Source organism: Oncorhynchus masou, unplaced genomic scaffold (genome assembly GCF_036934945.1).
Source record: "Oncorhynchus masou masou isolate Uvic2021 unplaced genomic scaffold, UVic_Omas_1.1 unplaced_scaffold_1616, whole genome shotgun sequence".
In the NCBI taxonomy this organism is placed as follows: Eukaryota; Metazoa; Chordata; class Actinopteri; order Salmoniformes; family Salmonidae; genus Oncorhynchus; species Oncorhynchus masou.
Window position 1 is genome coordinate 18,733 of NW_027006256.1, and position 21,268 is coordinate 40,000.

Sequence of the window (21,268 nt, forward strand, 5' to 3'; positions counted from 1 at the left end):
GACTAATGTAACAGGTGATACAGTACCTGTCTCCATCTCATTTAGTTCAGGACTAATATAACAGGTGATACAGTACCTGTCTGTCTCCATCTCATTTAGTTCAGGACTAATATAACAGGTGATACAGTACCTGTCTGTCTCCATCTCATTTAGTTCAGGACTAATATAACAGGTGATATAGTACCTGTCTGTCTCCATCTCATTTAGTTCAGGACTAATATAACAGGTGATACAGTACCTGTCTGTCTCCATCTCATTTAGTTCCGGACTAATATAACAGGTGATACAGTACCTGTCTCCATCTCATTTAGTTCAGGACTAATATAACAGGTGATACAGTACCTGTCTCCATCTCATTTAGTTCAGGACTAATATAACAGGTGATACAGTACCTGTCTGTCTCCATCTCATTTAGTTCAGGACTAATGTAACAGGTGATACAGTACCTGTCTGTCTCCATCTCATTTAGTTCAGGACTAATGTAACAGGTGATACAGTACCTGTCTGTCTCCATCTCATTTAGTTCAGGACTAATATAACAGGTGATACAGTACCTGTCTCCATCTCATTTAGTTCAGGACTAATATAACAGGTGATACAGTACCTGTCTGTCTCCATCTCATTTAGTTCAGGACTAATGTAACAGGTGATACAGTACCTGTCTGTCTCCATCTCATTTAGTTCAGGACTAATATAACAGGTGATACAGTACCTGTCTGTCTCCATCTCATTTAGTTCAGGACTAATGTAACAGGTGATACAGTATTACTCAGAGAATGCAAAGGATGAAACTAAATAGACATTTTCATCCAGTAGTAATATGCATTAATATGTCACTCAGATGGACTTTAGTCCTGACGTAACCCACCCATACATGATGTAAACACTCCATATGACAGAAGTCAGACACAGACAGACAGACAGACAGACAGGACAGACAGACAGACAGACAGGACAGACAGGACAGACACAGACAGACAGACAGGACAGACAGGACAGACAGGACAGACACAGACAGACAGGACAGACAAGACAGACAGATACATACCTGACGATCTGCTCAGAGACGGGTTTGTTCTGGAACTTTGAAGGAGTTCTAGAACAGGCTTGACGGTGAAACACTGGATGTCTGTCATCACAGCCGTTAACGGAAATATTGAAGTGTTGAATATAAATGAACTGGTCACAATGAGTTCAACTAAAACAGAACACAGCTGTAAAGTAGGAGACGCTCTACCATACAAACTAAAGCCATGATTAGACCCTCCCAGGCTGCTGAATGTCTGCAGGGTTAACGTGTGTAGATGGTGGCGGTGAAGCACTTTGTGAAGACTGTTGATGTATGGGAAAAGGACTTTAGAAATATCATTGATTGATTGATTGATTGACTGACTGACATCTCTGTGATAAGTATACACTGTCAGGGATAGTTCCTGATATCTGTCTGACTCAATCGATCAACATTTTATTTTATCAAGCCCATTTTCCATCACCAGTGCTGTACAGAAACCCAGCCTAAAACCACAGAGAACAAGCAATGCAGAGGCAGAAGAACAGTGACGAGGAAAAACTCCCTAGAAAGGCCCGGAACATAGGAAGAAACCTAGAGAGGAACCAGGCTCCGGTGGGTGGCCAGTCCTCTGCTGGCTGTCTTGACTGTTATCTCTGTGGTAAGGATACACTGTGAGGAAGAGGTCTTGATGTCGTCGCCGGGCGGCGTGGTCGTCTTCATCTTGTCCGCGTTGGGGAACTGGGTGAGCAGTCTGGCCTCAAAGTCCTCTCTCCTCTCGTACTCCTTCCCCTATAGATGAACATCTTGTTCTGAGAGGGGAAAAACAGAGAGAACGTTGTGGGGGGTTTATAGACCACTTCTGTCTGACCACCAGAAGATGCTTTGTGGCACAGTCGTAGCCACGCTGGGCTTCGGGGGCTTCGGGTTCACCACCGAGGCAGCTCAATGTCACCCTGCCATGCTTCACTACACTGGACTAGTGACGAACACAGATCACACACACACACACACACACTGAACTGGCCCAACAGGGTGGCATAACACTGCAGACACAGTGTGATATGGGGTTGAATGGGTGTTGGATCTGGTGTATAAACAGCATGACTTTACTGGGATGTAGTGAATGTAAAAAATAAAATAAAAATAAGAGGGAACATTGAAGACGGGCAAACTGAACTAAAAATATAAACACAACATGTAAAGTGTTGGTCCCATGTTTCATGAGCTGAAATAAAACCCAGAAATGTTTCAAACGCACAAAAACCTTATTTCTCTCAAATGTTGTGCACAATTTTGCTTACATTACTTTTAGTGAGATTTTCCTTTGCCAAGATAATCCATCCACCTGACAGGTGTGGCATATCAAGAATTTGATTAAACAGCATTACACAGGTGCACCTTGTGCCGGGGACAATAAAAGACCACTCTAAAATGTGCAGTCTTGTCACACAACACAATGCCACAGATGTCTCATGTTTTGAGGAAGTGTGCGATTGGCATGCTGACTGCAGGAATGTCCACCAGAGCTGTTTCCAGAGAATGGAATGTTCATTTCTCTACCATAAGCCGCCTCCAATGTCATTTTAGAGAATTAGGCAATTAGTCCAACTGGGTTTAGAACCACAGGCCACGTGTATGGTGTTGTGTGGGCGAGCGGTTTGCTGATGTCAACGTTGTGAACAGAATGGCGTTTGGGATTATGGTATGAACAGGCATAAGCTACGGACAACGGACACAATTGCGTTTTATCAATGGCAATTTGAATTGCAGAGAGATACCGTGACGAGATCCTGAGGCCCGTTTTGTTTAAGGTATCTGTGAGCAACAAAATACATATCTGTATTCCCAGTCATGTGAAATCCATAGATTAGGACCTATTGTGTATGTTACCAAGCAGTAATTTAAAAAAAAAAAAATCAGTTTGGTGGAAACTCTGCTGTTGGGAAAACAGCAGAGTGTTTAGGTCCTAATCTATGGCTTGACATCAGCAAACAGCCAATCAATGTTTTATTTTTGAATATTCTATACTATAGAATCAGAAACACAGTGGTAAAACCAGGATATCGCTGGTCTATTTCATGTGGGACCTCAGATAGAGCTTCTATCACACACACACTGCCGTTTAAACATTCGTAATTTAACTAGGCAAGTCAGTTAAGAACAAATTCTTATTGACCATGACGGACTACCTACAGGGTCAGCCCCTGGACACAATTAGGGTTAAGTGCCTTGCTCAAAGGACACTAGCCCAACGCTCTAATCGCTAGGCTACCTGCCGCCCATTCTATCGGGGTGTGTGTGTGTTCCTCTCAATGCCAGGGTGCTCATTACTCAGCTCCCAGAATGCACCATTCTGACAGAGAAAGGAAATCACAGTCTATCACAGAGGAGGCGAAGAAGCAACAACAGAAAACGGTTCTCATACTTGGCTCGTCAATAATTCATTACTGTTTTTTGTAAATGGAAAAACACAGTCGGCCAAGAAACTAGTGTCATGACGAAGTCAATAAAAAGAAGAATAGAAAATCAAACAGCATCTAGAATGAAATGCATAGATTATTTAAACATGTCGGCAGAGGGGTTTATGGGGCCATAAATGGAATCCAAATATCTCCAAATGCATTGTGGGAAAACTAATACAAAGTCTGTTTGTTAGCGATGGAGACTCGCGAACAAACTCGTTCAACACGATAAAACATACAGGAGAAATATCAGTCAACCATATCAGTCAACCATTTCAGTCAACCATTTCAGTCAACCATTTCAGTCAACCATTTCAGTCAACCATTTCAGTCAACCATTTCAGTCAACCATATCAGTCAACCATATCAGTCAACCATATCAGTCAACCATTTCAGTCAACCATTTCAGTCAACCATTTCAGTCAGCCATATCCGTCAACCATATCAGTCAGCCATATCAGTCAACCATATCAGTCAACCATATCAGTCAACCATATCAGTCAACCATTTCAATCAACCATGATCTTAGCAATGACCCCATGAAAGTCAATGATCCAAGAACGTAAAGGTGCTTAAATCGGTGCTTAAGCTGACAAGGCCGTCATCTTAGGTCACAGGAGTGTGTAGAAACTAACACACCGTGTGAAAGGGAGAGGACAAAACGTACCTGAAAATGTATGAGATGAGGAAACTTTGTTTGTTTATCCTAGTCAGGAAGCTTTTTTTCAGTGTCCCAAATGGCACCCTATTCCCTATGTAGTGCACTACTTTTGACTAGAGCTCTATGGAACCTGTTCAAAAATTAGTGCCCTCTATAGGGAATACGGCGCTGTTTTGGACGGAGCCCACTGTACGTCTGAGAGAACTCGGTATGATAGAACGTGACAGCTTATACATTAAAGTGCTGGAACACAGTTTGATAAATCTTCTCAGACAACTTTTGTAAAGCCTGAACACGTCCGTTGAGCCGCTGAGACAAACAGAAACACCGCTTCACAGGAACAGACAGGTCAGAGGTCAGCAGGTCAGAGAAAGACGGAGGAACGAAGAACTTCATTTAATACCCCTGCTCTACCGATCGCTAGATACATTCAGACTGCCTTCCCTGCTCTACCGATCGCTAGATACATTCAGACTGCCTTCCCTGCTCTACCGATCGCTAGATACATTCAGTCTGCCTTCCCTGCTCTACCGATCGCTAGATACATTCAGACTGCCTTCCCTGCTCTACCGATCGCTAGATACATTCAGTCAGACTGCCTTCCCTGCTCTACCGATCGCTAGATACATTCAGTCAGACTGCCTTCCCTGCTCTACCGATCGCTAGATACATTCAGACTGCCTTCCCTGCTCTACCGATCGCTAGATACATTCAGTCAGACTGCCTTCCCTGCTCTACCGATCGCTAGATACATTCAGACTGCCTTCCCTGCTCTACCGATCGCTAGATACATTCAGACTGCCTTCCTGCTCTACCGATCGCTAGATACATTCAGACTGCCTTCCCTGCTCTACCGATCGCTAGATACATTCAGACTGCCTTCCCTGCTCTACCGATCGCTAGATACATTCAGACTGCCTTCCCTGCTCTACCGATCGCTAGATACATTCAGACTGCCTTCCCTGCTCTACCGATCGCTAGATACATTCAGTCAGACTGCCTTCCCTGCTCTACCGATCGCTAGATACATTCAGACTGCCTTCCCTGCTCTACCGATCGCTAGATACATTCAGTCAGACTGCCTTCCTGCTCTACCGATCATAGATACATTCAGACTGCCTTCCCTGCTCTACCGATCGCTAGATACATTCAGTCAGACTGCCTTCCCTGCTCTACCGATCGCTAGATACATTCAGACTGCCTTCCCTGCTCTACCGATCGCTAGATACATTCAGTCAGACTGCCTTCCCTGCTCTACCGATCGCTAGATACATTCAGACTGCCTTCCCTGCTCTACCGATCGCTAGATACATTCAGTCAGACTGCCTTCCCTGCTCTACCGATCGCTAGATACATTCAGACTGCCTTCCTGCTCTACCGATCGCTAGATACATTCAGTCAGACTGCCTTCCCTGCTCTACCGATCGCTAGATACATTCAGACTGCCTTCCCTGCTCTACCGATCGCTAGATACATTCAGACTGCCTTCCCTGCTCTACCGATCGCTAGATACATTCAGACTGCCTTCCCTGCTCTACCGATCGCTAGATACATTCAGACTGCCTTCCCTGCTCTACCGATCGCTAGATACATTCAGACTGCCTTCCCTGCTCTACCGATCGCTAGATACATTCAGACTGCCTTCCCTGCTCTACCGATCGCTAGATACATTCAGTCAGACTGCCTTCCCTGCTCTACCGATCGCTAGATACATTCAGACTGCCTTCCCTGCTCTACCGATCGCTAGATACATTCAGTCAGACTGCCTTCCCTGCTCTACCGATCGCTAGATACATTCAGACTGCCTTCCTGCTCTACCGATCGCTAGATACATTCAGTCAGACTGCCTTCCCTGCTCTACCGATCGCTAGATACATTCAGACTGCCTTCCCTGCTCTACCGATCGCTAGATACATTCAGACTGCCTTCCCTGCTCTACCGATCGCTAGATACATTCAGACTGCCTTCCCTGCTCTACCGATCGCTAGATACATTCAGACTGCCTTCCCTGCTCTACCGATCGCTAGATACATTCAGACTGCCTTCCCTGCTCTACCGATCGCTAGATACATTCAGACTGCCTTCCCTGCTCTACCGATCGCTAGATACATTCAGACTGCCTTCCCTGCTCTACAGATCGCTAGATACATTCAGACTGCCTTCCCTGCTCTACCGATCGCTAGATACATTCAGACAGACTGCCTTCCCTGCTCTACCGATCGCTAGATACATTCAGTCAGACTGCCTTCCCTGCTCTACCGATCGCTAGATACATTCAGACTGCCTTCCCTGCTCTACCGATCGCTAGATACATTCAGACTGCCTTCCCTGCTCTACCGATCGCTAGATACATTCAGACTGCCTTCCCTGCTCTACCGATCGCTAGATACATTCAGACTGCCTTCCCTGCTCTACCGATCGCTAGATACATTCAGTCAGACTGCCTTCCCTGCTCTACCGATCGCTAGATACATTCAGTCAGACTGCCTTCCCTGCTCTACCGATCGCTAGATACATTCAGACTGCCTTCCCTGCTCTACCGATCGCTAGATACATTCAGTCTGCCTTCCCTGCTCTACCGATTGCTAGATACATTCAGACTGCCTTCCCTGCTCTACCGATCGCTAGATACATTCAGTCAGACTGCCTTCCCTGCTCTACCGATCGCTAGATACATTCAGTCAGACTGCCTTCCCTGCTCTACCGATCGCTAGATACATTCAGTCAGACTGCCTTCCCTGCTCTACCGATCGCTAGATACATTCAGACTGCCTTCCCTGCTCTACCGATCGCTAGATACATTCAGACTGCCTTCCCTGCTCTACCGATCGCTAGATACATTCAGTCAGACTGCCTTCCCTGCTCTACCGATCGCTAGATACATTCAGACTGCCTTCCCTGCTCTACCGATCGCTAGATACATTCAGACTGCCTTCCCTGCTCTACCGATCGCTAGATACATTCAGACTGCCTTCCCTGCTCTACCGATCGCTAGATACATTCAGACTGCCTTCCCTGCTCTACCGATCGCTAGATACATTCAGACTGCCTTCCCTGCTCTACCGATCGCTAGATACATTCAGACTGCCTTCCCTGCTCTACCGATCGCTAGATACATTCATTCAGACTGCCTTCCCTGCTCTACCGATCGCTAGATACATTCAGACTGCCTTCCCTGCTCTACCGATCGCTAGATACATTCAGACTGCCTTCCCTGCTCTACCGATCGCTAGATCCATTCAGTCAGACTGCCTTCCCAGAAGTCCTTTCTCCTGATCCATTCAGTCAGACTGCCTTCCCAGAAGTCCTTTCTCCTGATCCATTCAGTCAGACTGCCTTCCCTGCTCTACCGATCGCTAGATACATTCAGTCAGACTGCCTTCCCTGCTCTACCGATCGCTAGATACATTCAGTCAGACTGCCTTCCCTGCTCTACCGATCGCTAGATACATTCAGCCAGACTGCCTTCCCAGAAGTCCTTTCTCCTGATCCATTCAGTCAGACTGCCTTCCCTGCTCTTCCGATCGCTAGATACATTCAGTCAGACTGCCTTCCCTGCTCTACCGATCGCTAGATCCATTCAGTCAGACTGCCATCCCTGCTCTACCGATCACTAGATACATTGTCAGACTGCCTTCCCTGCTCTACCGATCACTAGATACATTCAGACTGCCTTCCCTGCTCTACCGATCGCTAGATACATTGTCAGACTGCCTTCCCTGCTCTACCGATCACTAGATACATTCAGACTGCCTTCCCTGCTCTACCGATCACTAGATAGATTGTCAGACTGCCTTCCCAGAAGTCCTGTCTGTTGATACATTCAGTCAGACTGCCTTCCCAGAAGTCCTGTCTGTTGATCCATTCAGTCAGACTGCCTTCCCAGAAGTCCTGTCTGTTGATCCATTCAGTCAGACTGTGTTCAGTGTTTTAATAAGAGAATATCCTAATGCCTTCCACATTAGATACAAATACATCATAATCAGCTGAATTAAGCAGCAATGTTTACAACGTGTTCTTACGGAAGGAGAGAAGCAAAGTGCCTTCATTGGAAGCAATGATATCTTTAATATAATTGACCCCCCTCCCAGAGGCAGGGAGATACCGACACACAAACAGCAACATGAAGAAGACAATAAAAACCACTGCAAACACAATGTATCTCAATTATCCTCCGATGAATACTTCCCTAACGACTCGTGCAGAGAGGCCCAGGATTGAAATGACATTAAGTGTTTTCATTATTTTATAATTTAATATAATATGGATTCTGAATGAAGTCCACTCTTCTTCACACTCAAGCGCATTCCACATTTTTACCCTTTCCCCTATGTAGTGCACTACTTTTGAAGGCTCTGGTCATAAGTAGGGCACTACTTTTGAAGGCTCTGGTCATAAGTAGGGCACTACTTTTGAAGGCTCTGGTTATAAGTAGTGCACTACTTTTGAAGGAACTGGTTATAAGTAGAGCACTACTTTTGAAGGCTCTGGTCATAAGTAGGGCACTACTTTTGAAGGTTCTGGTTATAAGTAGTGCACTACTTTTGAAGGTTCTGGTTATAAGTAGTGCACTACTTTGAAGGTTCTGGTTATAAGTAGTGCACTACTTTTGAATGTTCTGGTTATAAGTAGTGCACTACTTTTGAAGGTTCTGGTTATAAGTAGTGCACTACTTTTTGAAGGCTCTGGTCCACTATTTATACATATTTTTTATTTAACCTTTATTTAACTAGGAAAGTCAGTTAATAAGAACAAATTCTTATCTACAATGACGAGCGTAACCACTAGGCTACCTGCCTCTAACCAGGGACAAAGACTATCATCTCTAGTCCAATAGGACAGCGAGAGGGATAAAGACTATCATCCCTAATCCAATAGGACAGTGAGATGGATAAAGACTATCATCCCTTGTCCAATAGGACAGCGAGAGGGATAAAGACTATCATCCCTAGTCCAATAGGACAGTGAGATGGGTAAAGACTATCATCCCTAGTCCAATAGGAGAGCGAGAGGGATAAAGACCATCATCCCTAGTCCAATAGGACAGTGAGATGGATAAACGCTATCATCCCTAGTCCAATAGGACAGCGAGAGGGATAAAGACCATCATCCCTAGTCCAATAGGACAGTGAGATGGATAAACGCTATCATCCCTAGTCCAATAGGACAGCGAGAGGAAAGAATATCATCCCTAGTCCAATAGGACAGTGAGATGGGTAAAGACTATCATCCCTAATCCAATAGGACAGTGAGAGGGATAAAGACTATCATCCCTAATCCAATAGGACAGTGAGATGGGTAAATACTATCATCCCTAGTCCAATAGGACGACAGTGAGAGGATAAAGGCGATCATCCCTAATCCAATAGGACAGTGAGAGGGATAAAGACTATCATCCCTAGTCCAATAGGACAGTGAGATGGGTAAAGACTATCATCCCTAGTCCAATAGGACAGCGAGAGGGATAAAGACTATCATCCCTAATCCAATAGGACAGTGAGATGGGTAAATACTATCATCCCTAGTCCAATAGGACGACAGTGAGAGGGATAAAGGTGATCATCCCTAATCCAATAGGACAACAGTGAGAGGGATAACGGCTATCATCCCTAATCCAATAGGACCATGAGAGAAGATAAAGACTATCATCCTTAGTCCAATAGGACAGTGAGAGGGATAAAGACTATCATCCCTAATCCAATAGGACAGTGAGAGGGGTAACGGCTATCATCCCTAGTCCAATAGGACATTCAGAGAGGATAAAGACTATCATCCCTAGTCCAATAGGACAGTGAGAGGGATAAAGACTATTGTCCCTAGTCCAATAGGACAACAGTGAGAGGGATAACGGCTATCTTCCCTAATCCAATAGGACAGTGAGACGGGCAACGGCTATCATCCCTAATCCAATAGGACAGTGAGAGGGGTAACAGCTATCATCCCTAATACAATAGGACAGTGAGAGGGGTAACGGCTATCATCCCTAATCCAATAGGACAGTGAGAGGGTAACGGCTATCATCCCTAATCCAATAGGACAGTGAGATGGATAAAGACTATCATCCCTGGTCCAATAGGACAGTGAGAGGGATAAAGACTATCATCCCTAGTCCAATAGGACAGTGAGATGGATAAAGACTATCATCCCTGGTCCAATAGGACAGTCAGAGAGGTATAAAGACTATCATCCCTGGTCCAATAGGACAGTGAGATGGATAAACGCTATCATCCCTAGTCCAATAGCACAGCGAGAGGGAAAAAGACTATCATCCCTAGTCCAATAGGACAGTGAGATGGGTAAAGACTATCATCCCTAATCCAATAGGACAGTGAGATGGGTAAATACTATCATCCCTAGTCCAATAGGACGACAGTGAGAGGGATAAAGGCAATCATCCCTAGTCCAATAGGACGACAGTGAGAGGATAAAGGCGATCATCCCTAATCCAATAGGACAACAGTGAGAGGGATAACGGCTATCATCCCTAATCCAATAGGACCATGAGAGAAGATAAAGACTATCATCCTTAGTCCAATAGGACAGTGAGAGGGATAAAGACTATCATCCCTAATCCAATAGGACAGTGAGAGGGGTAAATACTATCATCCCTAGTCCAATAGGACGACAGTGAGAGGGATAAAGGCGATCATCCCTAATCCAATAGGACAACAGTGAGAGGGATAACGGCTATCATCCCTAATCCAATAGGACCATGAGAGAAGATAAAGACTATCATCCTTAGTCCAATAGGACAGTGAGAGGGATAAAGACTATCATCCCTAGTCCAATAGGACATTCAGAGAGGATAAAGACTATCATCCCTAGTCCAATAGGACAGTGAGAGGGATAAAGACTATTGTCCCTAGTCCAATAGGACAACAGTGAGAGGGATAACGTCTATCTTCCCTAATCCAATAGGACAGTGAGACGGACAAAGGCTATCATCCCTAATCCAATAGGACAGGGAGAGGGATAACGGCTATCATCCCTAATCCAATAGGACAATGAGAGGGGTAACAGCTATCATCCCTAATCCAATAGGACAGTGAGAGGGGTAACGGCTATCATCCATAATCCAATAGGACAGTGAGAGGGATAAAGACTATCATCCCTAGTCCAATAGGACAGTCAGAGAGGTAACAGCTATCATCCCTAGTCCAATAGGACAGTCAGAGAGGTAACGGCTATCATCCCTAATCCAATAGGACAGTGAGAGGGATAACGGCTATCATCCCTAATCCAATAGGACAGTGAGAGGGGTAACGGCTATCATCCCTAGTCCAACAGGACAGTCAGAGAGGATAAATACTATCATCCCTAGTCCAATAGGACGACAGTGAGAGGGATAAAGACTATCATCCCTGGTCCAATAGGACAGTGAGAGGGATAAAGACTATCATCCCTAGTCCAATAGGACAGTCAGAGAGGTAACAGCTATCTGGTGCAGAACATCAGTGATTTACTGGAGATCAGTAGAGGCCAGGGCACAAAACACTAACCCACTTTAGCTGGCAATAATAATCTAGTTTAGTTAATGTTGTTGTGCACCTATTAAGGAGAAAACACTCTCTCCAGCCCTTACAAGATTAATGCTCTGTGGTGAATTGCCATTTTATTTGGGGGGAAAGAACACTGTCCCCTTTAAAATAGGCACAGCATATTCCGTGTCCCAAATCACAGCCTGTTTCACTATATAGTGCACTACTTTTGAATAAGCCCATTGGGTTCTGGTCAAAAATAAGGGCACTATATAGTGAATAGGCTTCCATTTGGAACACATCCTTTGTTCCAGTATCTGATCAGTAATGATAACTTCTGGGCCGATACTAATAAGCTGAGGTTTTCATCTCACTGAATTAGATATGAGAAGTAATTTATTTCTTACGACTCCCCCCCTTTCTCGAACAGGAAGTAAAGCATCTTTAGCTCCAAGAAGGTAGTCTACAGTAGACCGGATGTAGAGAAGTCTATGAGGTAGTCGACAGTAGACAGGTGCTGGTCATAGACAACCCCAACCTACCCCAGACACACATCACTCTCTCTGTCCTCCAGACACACATCACTCTCTCTGTCCTCCAGACACACATCACTCTCTCTGTCCTCCAGACACACATCACTCTCTGTCCTCCAGACACACATCACTCTCTCTGTCCTCCAGACACACATCACTCTCTCTGTCCTCCAGACACACATCACTCTCTCTGTCCCCCAGACACACATCACTCTCTCTGTCCTCCAGACACACATCACTCTCTCTGTCCTCCAGACACACATCACTCTCTCTGTCCCCCAGACACACATCACTCTCTGTCCTCCAGACACACATCACTCTCTCTGTCCTCCAGACACACATCTCTCTCTCTGTCCTCCAGACACACATCACTCTCTCTGTCCTCCAGACACATCACTCTCTCTGTCCTCCAGACACACATCACTCTCTCTGTCCTCCAGACACACATCACTCTCTGTCCTCCAGACACACATCACTCTCTCTGTCCTCCAGACACACATCACTCTCTCTGTCCTCCAGACACACATCACTCTCTCTGTCCTCCAGACACACATCACTCTCTGTCCTCCAGACACACATCACTCTCTGTCCTCCAGACACACATCACTCTCTCTGTCCCCCAGACACACATCACTCTCTCTGTCCTCCAGACACACATCACTCTCTCTGTCCTCCAGACACACATCACTCTCTCTGTCCTCCAGACACACATCACACTCTCTGTCCTCCAGACACACATCACTCTCTCTGTCCTCCAGACACACATCACTCTCTGTCCTCCAGACACACATCACTCTCTCTGTCCTCCAGACACACATCACTCTCACTGTCCTCCAGACACACATCACTCTCACTGTCCTCCAGACACACATCACTCTCTCTGTCCTCCAGACACACATCACTCTCTCTGTCCTCCAGACACACATCACTCTCTGTCCTCCAGACACACATCACTCTCTCTGTCCTCCAGACACACATCACTCTCTGTCCCCCAGACACACATCACTCTCTCTGTCCCCCAGAAAGCTGACAATAGAATCAAAGAGAGGACTGTGTATAGATGGTCTATAAAGGCCTTTTAGACAGCCAGACAGACAAAGGCAGCACCTGGCTGTTCAATCTGTAAAGGATGCTGTGCCCTGCTAGAGGAGGACGGGTTTAGAGGGGAGCCTTGTGAACACGGTCTTCAACAGCCCTAATGGAATGATCAGACGAAGCCTCTTCCTTAAAGGAGCGTCTTTACAGATGTTCTGGAAAGAGGACGCCGTCGTGACAAAACAGCGGAGTCTCTCCCGAACGGGGGAGAGAGCTCGAACACGACCCAAATCAGTTACACGCCTTGGGAAACGAGAGAGAACCAGGGACATGTTGAACAGGAGACAGTCGGGCACAATGACACGACTTTCCTCCGTTAACACCGTGGAGAAACCACCAGCCCCCAGTGACCCAGAGACCAGTGACCCAGAGACCAGTGACCCAGAGACCCAGACACCAGTGACCCAGACACCAGTGACCCAGACACCAGTGACCCAGAGACCAGTGACCCAGACAACAGTGACAGTGACACAGACACCAGTGACCCAGAGACCAGTGACCCAGACACCAGTGACAGTGACCCAGACACCAGTGACAGTGACCCAGACACCAGTGACCCAGAGACCCAGACACCAGTGACCCAGACACCAGTGACCCAGACACCAGTGACCCAGACACCAGTGACCCAGACACCAGTGACCCAGACACCAGTGACCCAGACACCAGTGACCCAGACACCAGTGAAAGTGACCCAGACACCAGTGACCCAGACACCAGTGACCCAGTCCCAGTGACCCAGTCCCAGTGACCCAGACCCAGTGACCCAGACACCAGTGACCCAGAGACCAGTGACCCAGACACCAGTGACCCAGACACCAGTGACCCAGACACCAGTGACCCAGTCCCAGTGACCCAGAGACCAGTGACCAGTGACCCAGACACCAGTGACCCAGAGACCAGAGACCAGTGACCCAGAGACCAGTGACCCAGAGACCAGTGACCCAGACACCAGTGACCCAGACACCAGTGACCCAGACACCAGTGACCCAGAGACCAGTGACCCAGACACCAGTGACCCAGAGACCAGTGACCCAGACACCAGTGACCCAGACACCAGTGACCCAGAGACCAGTGACCCAGAGACCAGTGACCCAGAGACCAGAGACCAGTGACCCAGACACCAGTGACCCAGACACCAGTGACCCAGACACCAGTGACCCAGACACCAGTGACCCAGACACCAGTGACCCAGAGACCAGTGACCCAGACACCAGTGACCCAGACACCAGTGACCCAGAGACCAGAGACCCAGACACCAGTGACCCATCAATAGCCCCAACTCTTTCCAACTTTCATTTACATGGGCACTGACATGGTTTGTTAACCAGGTCCGGATGTGAGAATAAAATACACTTTCGTTGACTGAAGACCAATCATTTGTTCACCACACGGCAGAAGACAGTGGGCAGATAACAACAAATAAAACCAGCTGAAGGTTTAGGTCAGACAGGAACAGGATGTGTGAGAGGCTGACCCTCTGGCACAACAAGTAGCTAGGGACCAATGGGGATCCTTAAACCCCAGGAAGAGTAGCTGCTGCCTTGACAGGAACTAATGGTGATCCATAATAAACCCCAGGAAGAGTAGCTGCTGCCTTGGCAGGAACTAAATGGGGATCCATAATAAACCCCAGGAAGAGTAGCTGCTGCCTTGGCAGGAACTAATGGGGATCCATAATAAACCCCAGGAAGAGTAGCTGCTGCCTTGGCAGGAACTAATGGTGATCCATAATAAACCCCAGGAAGAGTAGCTGCTGCCTTGGCAGGAACTAATGGTGATCCATAATAAACCCCAGGAAGAGTAGCTGCTGCCTTGACAGGAACTAATGGTGATCCATAATAAACCCCAGGAAGAGTAGCTGCTGCCTTGACAGGAACTAATGGGGATCCATAATAAACCCCAGGAAGAGTAGCTGCTGCCTTGGCAGGAACTAATGGGGATCCATAATAAACCCCAGGAAGAGTAGCTGCTGCCTTGGTAGGAACTAATGGGGATCCATAATAAACCCCAGGAAGAGTAGCTGCTGCCTTGACAGGATCAGAAAGAAGGAACAGAGAAGCAAATGGAGAGAGGAAGGAACAGAGATGGGGAGGGGAGGAGACTTTGGGAGGGGAAGAGGAGAGGAGACCTTGTCCGGTAGGACTACTGGAGACAAGAAGAGATTACTACTGGTTAAGACTGAGAGCTAGGGTGGAGGGACTAGGCCTTACGGACAGCAGCTGTATGTTACATTGTAATGATGCACACACACACACACACACACAGAGACAGAGAGAGAGACAGAGAGAAGTCACCCTCAGAGGGGAAGGCTTGATGGGAAAACCCTTGTCTATTAACAGACAGAAGCGTAAGAGGCTCCAGCTCACTGCTATGTAGTGTGATTACACACTTCTATTTAACACAACATTCTCACAGTCCAAATATAATATCCTCTCTCCACGTCTTTCTCTCAGAGTGCAGCCTTACAGCCTGTTGGAAGTCCCCTCTTCTCTTCCTCTCCTCTCCTCTCCTCTCCTCTCCTCTCCTCTCCTCTCCTCTCCTCTCCTCTCCTCTCCTCTCTCTCTCTCTCTCTCTCTCTCTCTCTCTCTCTCTCTCTCTCCTCTCCCTCCTCTCCTCCCCTCTCCTCTCCTCTCCCTCTCCTCTCCTCTCCTCTCCTCTCCTCTCCTCCACTCCCCTCCCCTCTCCTCCAGTCCAACACTCAAACGTCTTCTTGAAATTCAGGGAGAAAAACCAAAAGATAACACCACACAACAGAGTGAGAGGTTTGAATATGAGGCAGGGGACTCTACAGGCCGAGGCAGGGGACACTACTGGCCGAGGCAGGGGACTCGACTGGCCGAGGCAGGGGACTCGACTGGCCGAGGCAGGGGACTCGACTGGCCGAGGCAGGGGACTCGACTGGCCGAGGCAGGGGACTCGACTGGCCGAGGCAGGGGACTCGACTGGCCGAGGCAGGGGACTCGACTGGCCGAGGCAGGGGACTCTACTGGCCGAGGCAGGGGACTCTACTGGCCGAGGCAAGGGACTCTACTGGCCGAGGCAGGGGACTCGACTGGCCGAGGCAAGGGACTCTACTGGCTGAGGTAATGTATTGACTGTTGAGGCAGGGGACTCTACTGGCTGAGGTAATGTAGTGACTGTTGAGGCAGGGGACTCTACTGGCTGAGGTAATGTAGTGACTGTTGAGGCAGGGGACTCTCCTGGCCGAGGCAGGGGACTCTACTGGCTGAGGTAATGTAGTGACTGTTGAGGCAGGGGACTCTACTGGCTGAGGTAATGTAGTGACTGTTGAGGCAGGGGACTCTACTGGCTGAGGTAATGTATTGACTGTTGAGGCAGGGGACTCTACTGGCTGAGGCAAGGGACTCTACTGGCTGAGGTAATGTAGTGACTGTTGAGGCAGGGGACTCTACTCGCTGAGGTAATGTAGTGACTGTTGAGGCAGGGGACTCTACTCGCTGAGGTAATGTAGTGACTGTTGAGGCAGGGGACTCTACTGGCTGAGGTAATGTAGTGACTGTTGAGGCAGGGGACTCTACTGGCTGAGGTAATGTAGTGACTGTTGAGGCAGGGGACTCTACTGGCTGAGGTAATGTATTGACTGTTGAGGCAGGGGACTCTACTGGCTGAGGTAATGTAGTGACTGTTGAGGCAGGGGACTCTACTGGCTGAGGTAATGTAGTGACTGTTGAGGCAGGGGACTCTACTGGCTGAGGTAATGTAATGACTGTTGAGGCAGGGGACTCTACTCGCTGAGGTAATGTAGTGACTGTTGAGGCAGGGGACTCTACTGGCTGAGGCAGGGGACTCTACTGGCTGAGGTAATGTAATGACTGTTGAGGCAGGGGACTCTACTGGCTGAGGTAATGTATTGACTGTTGAGGCAGGGGACTCTACTGGCTGAGGTAATGTAGTGACTGTTGAGGCAGGGGACTCTACTGGCTGAGGTAATGTATTGACTGTTGAGGCAGGGGACTCTACTGGCTGAGGTAATGTAGTGACTGTTGAGGCAGGGGACTCTACTGGCTGAGGTAATGTAGTGACTGTTGAGGCAGGGGACTCTACTGGCTGAGGTAATGTATTGACTGTTGAGGCAGGGGACTCTACTGGCTGAGGTAATGTAGTGACTGTTGAGGCAGGGGACTCTACTGGCTGAGGTAATGTATTGACTGTTGAGGCAGGGGACTCTACTGGCCGAGGCAGGGGACTCTACTGGCTCAGGTAATGTAGTGACTGTTTACTCTTTCACTCTGAACAGATGGCTGCAGAACTATGGACTGTGTGTGTGTGTGCCTGTGTGTAGGACCCAGGTACTACTTACCCTGAGGAAGGAAGGAAGCCCACGCCGTAGTATCCCACAGCGAAGTAGTCTGGCTTGGGCCGGATCACCTTCACAATGTTCTCGTAGAACTGAGCCTGCTTCCTCTGTAACAGGAAGTAACCTTCAGGAAGACTCAATGTACTGGGATGCAGAATACCATGTGTACACACACACACACACACACACACACACACACACACACACACACACACACTGAAAGCCACATGTCAAGGTGTTGGGCATATGATAATACATATAGTTCTATACCAGTAGAATATACCACGTCTCCTACAACAAGATGACAGTTTCTATACCAGTAGAATATACCACGTCTCCTACAACAAGATGACAGTTTCTATACCAGTAGAATATACCACGTCTCCTACAACAAGAGGACAGTTTCTATACCAGTAGAATATACCACGTCTCCTACAACAAGATGACAGTTTCTATACCAGTAGAATATACCACGTCTCCTACAACAAGATGACAGTTTCTATACCAGTAGAATATACCACGTCTCCTACAACAAGATGACAGTTTATATACCAGTAGAATATACCATGTCTCCTACAACAAGATGACTGTTTCTATACCAGTAGAATATACCACGTCTCCTACAACAAGATGACAGTTTATATACCAGTAGAATATACCATGTCTCCTACAACATGATGACAGTTTCTATACCAGTAGAATATACCATGTCTCCGACAACAAGATGACAGTTTCTATACCAGTAGAATATACCACGTCTCCTACAACCAGATGACAGTTTATTTACCAGTAGAATATACCATGTCTCCTACAACAAGAGGACAGTTTCTATACCAGTAGAATATACCACGTCTCCTTCAACAAGATGACAGTTTCTATACCAGTAGAATATACCACATCTCCTACAACAAGATGACAGTTTCTATACCAGTAGAATATACCATGTCACCTACAACAAGAGGACAGTTTCTATACCAGTAGAATATACCACGTCTCCTACAACAAGAGGACAGTTTCTATACCAGTAGAATATACCATGTCACCTACAACAAGAGGACAGTTTCTATACCAGTAGAATATACCACATCTCCTACAACAAGATGACAGTTTCTATACCAGTAGAATATACCACGTCTCCTACAACATGAGGACAGTTTCTATACCAGTAGAATATACCATGTCACCTACAACAAGATGACAGTTTCTATACCAGTAGAATATACCATGTCTCCAACAACAAGATGACAGTTTCTATACCAGTAGAATATACCACGCCGCCTACAACAAGAGGACAGTTTCTATACCAGTAGAATATACCATGTCTCCTACAACAAGAGGACAGTTTATTTACCAGTAGAATATACCACATCTCCTACAACAAGATGACAGTTTCTATACCAGTAGAATATACCACGTCTCCTACAACAAGAGGACAGTTTCTTATAACAAGATGACAGTTTCTATACCAGTAGAAAATACCACATCTCCTACAAGATGACAGTTTCTATACAAGTAGAATATACCACGTCTCCTACAACAAGATGACAGTTTCTTACAACAAGATGACAGTTTCTATACCAGTAGAATATACCATGTCTCCTACAAGATGACAGTTTCTATACCAGTAGAATATACCACGTCTCCTACAACAAGATGACAGTTTATTTACCAGTAGAATATACCATGTCTCCTACAACAAGAGGACAGTTTCTATACCAGTAGAATATACCACATCTCCTACAACAAGATGACAGTTTCTATACCAGTAGAATATACCACGTCTCCTACAACAAGAGGACAGTTTCTATACCAGTAGAATATACCATGTCACCTACAACAAGAGGACAGTTTCTATACCAGTAGAATATACCACATCTCCTACAACAAGATGACAGTTTCTATACCAGTAGAATATACCACGTCTCCTACAACAAGAGGACAGTTTCTATACCAGTAGAATATACCATGTCTCCTACAACAAGAGGACAGTTTATTTACCAGTAGAATATACCATGTCTCCTACAACAAGAGGACAGTTTATTTACCAGTAGAATATACCACGTCTCCTACAACAAGATGACAGTTTCTATACCAGTAGAATATACCACGTCTCCTACAACAAGATGACAGTTTCTATACCGGTAGAATATACCACGTCTCCTACAAGATGACAGTTTCCATACCAGTAGAATATACCACATCTCCTACAAGATGACAGTTTCTATACAAGTAGAATATACCACGTCTCCTACAACAAGATGACAGTTTCTTACAACAAGATGACAGTTTCTATACCAGTAGAATATACCATGTCTCCTACAAGATGACAGTTTCTATACCAGTAGAATATACCACGTCTCCTACAACAAGATGACAGTTTATTTACCAGTAGAATATACCATGTCTCCTACAACAAGAGGACAGTTTCTATACCAGTAGAATATACCACGTCTCCTACAACAAGATGACAGTTTCTATACCAGTAGAATATACCACATCTCCTACAAGATGACAGTTTCTATACAAGTAGAATATACCACATCTCCTACAACAAGATGACAGTTTCTTACAACAAGATGACAGTTTCTATACCAGTAGAATATACCATGTCTCCTACAAGATGACAGTTTCTATACCAGTAGAATATACCACGTCTCCTACAACAAGATGACAGTTTATTTACCAGTAGAATATACCATGTCTCCTACAACAAGAGGACAGTTTCTATACCAGTAGAATATACCACGTCTCCTACAACAAGATGACAGTTTCTATACCAGTAGAATATACCACATCTCCTACAACAAGATGACAGTTGCTATACCAGTAGAATATACCACGTCTCCTACAACAAGAGGACAGTTTCTATACCAGTAGAATATACCACGTCTCCTACAACAAGTTGACAGTTTCTATACCAGTAGAATATACCACGTCTCCTACAACAAGAGGACAGTTTCTATACCAGTAGAATATACCACATCTCCTACAACAAGAGGACAGTTTCTATACCAGTAGAATATACCACGTCTCCTACAACATGACAGTTTCTATACCAGTAGAATATACCACGTCTCCTACAACAAGATGACAGTTACTATACCAGTAGAATATACCACGTCTCCTACAACAAGATGACAGTTTCTATACCAGTAGAATATACCACGTCTCCTACAACATGACAGTTTCTATACCAGTAGAATATACCACGTCTCCTACAACAAGATGACAGTTTCTATACCAGTAGAATATACCACGTCTCCTACAACAAGATGACAGTTTCTATACCAGTAGAATATACCACGTCTCCTACAAGATGACAGTTTCCATACCAGTAGAATATACCACGTCTCCTACAACAAGATGACAGTTTCTATACCAGTAGAATATACCACGTCTCCTACAACAAGAGGACAGTTTCTATACCAGTAGAATATACCATGTGATTAGAGTGAACTTACCAGGGAGGCACTGAGCTGCTCAAAGTCAAACATCTCATTCTCATACTGATCTGCCAGCTCCTTTCCCAGTACGATGGCTTCCTCCCACATCTAAACACACACACACACACACACACACACACACACACACACACACACACGATATGAGAGAACAGTACTATATATTAGTCATTGTATTTAGCTGTAGACAGTCCTGCCTACTCCTCCCTCCCCTCCCTCTCTCTCCCACCTCATCCCCACCTCCTTCC

At 46.2% G+C, this 21,268-nt stretch overlaps 1 long non-coding RNA gene across 1 annotated transcript; it reads right to left on the minus strand.

The window, feature by feature from the left end:
- Positions 1 to 1,048: 1,048 nt before the first annotated feature.
- LOC135531515 (uncharacterized) lies at positions 1,049 to 17,576 on the minus strand. The gene is made up of 3 exons (XR_010454018.1): positions 17,563 to 17,576; positions 1,681 to 1,821; positions 1,049 to 1,129 (listed from the first exon to the last, which is right to left on the minus strand). It is a non-coding gene; the product is annotated as an uncharacterized LOC135531515 (long non-coding RNA).
- Positions 17,577 to 21,268: the final 3,692 nt, after the last annotated feature.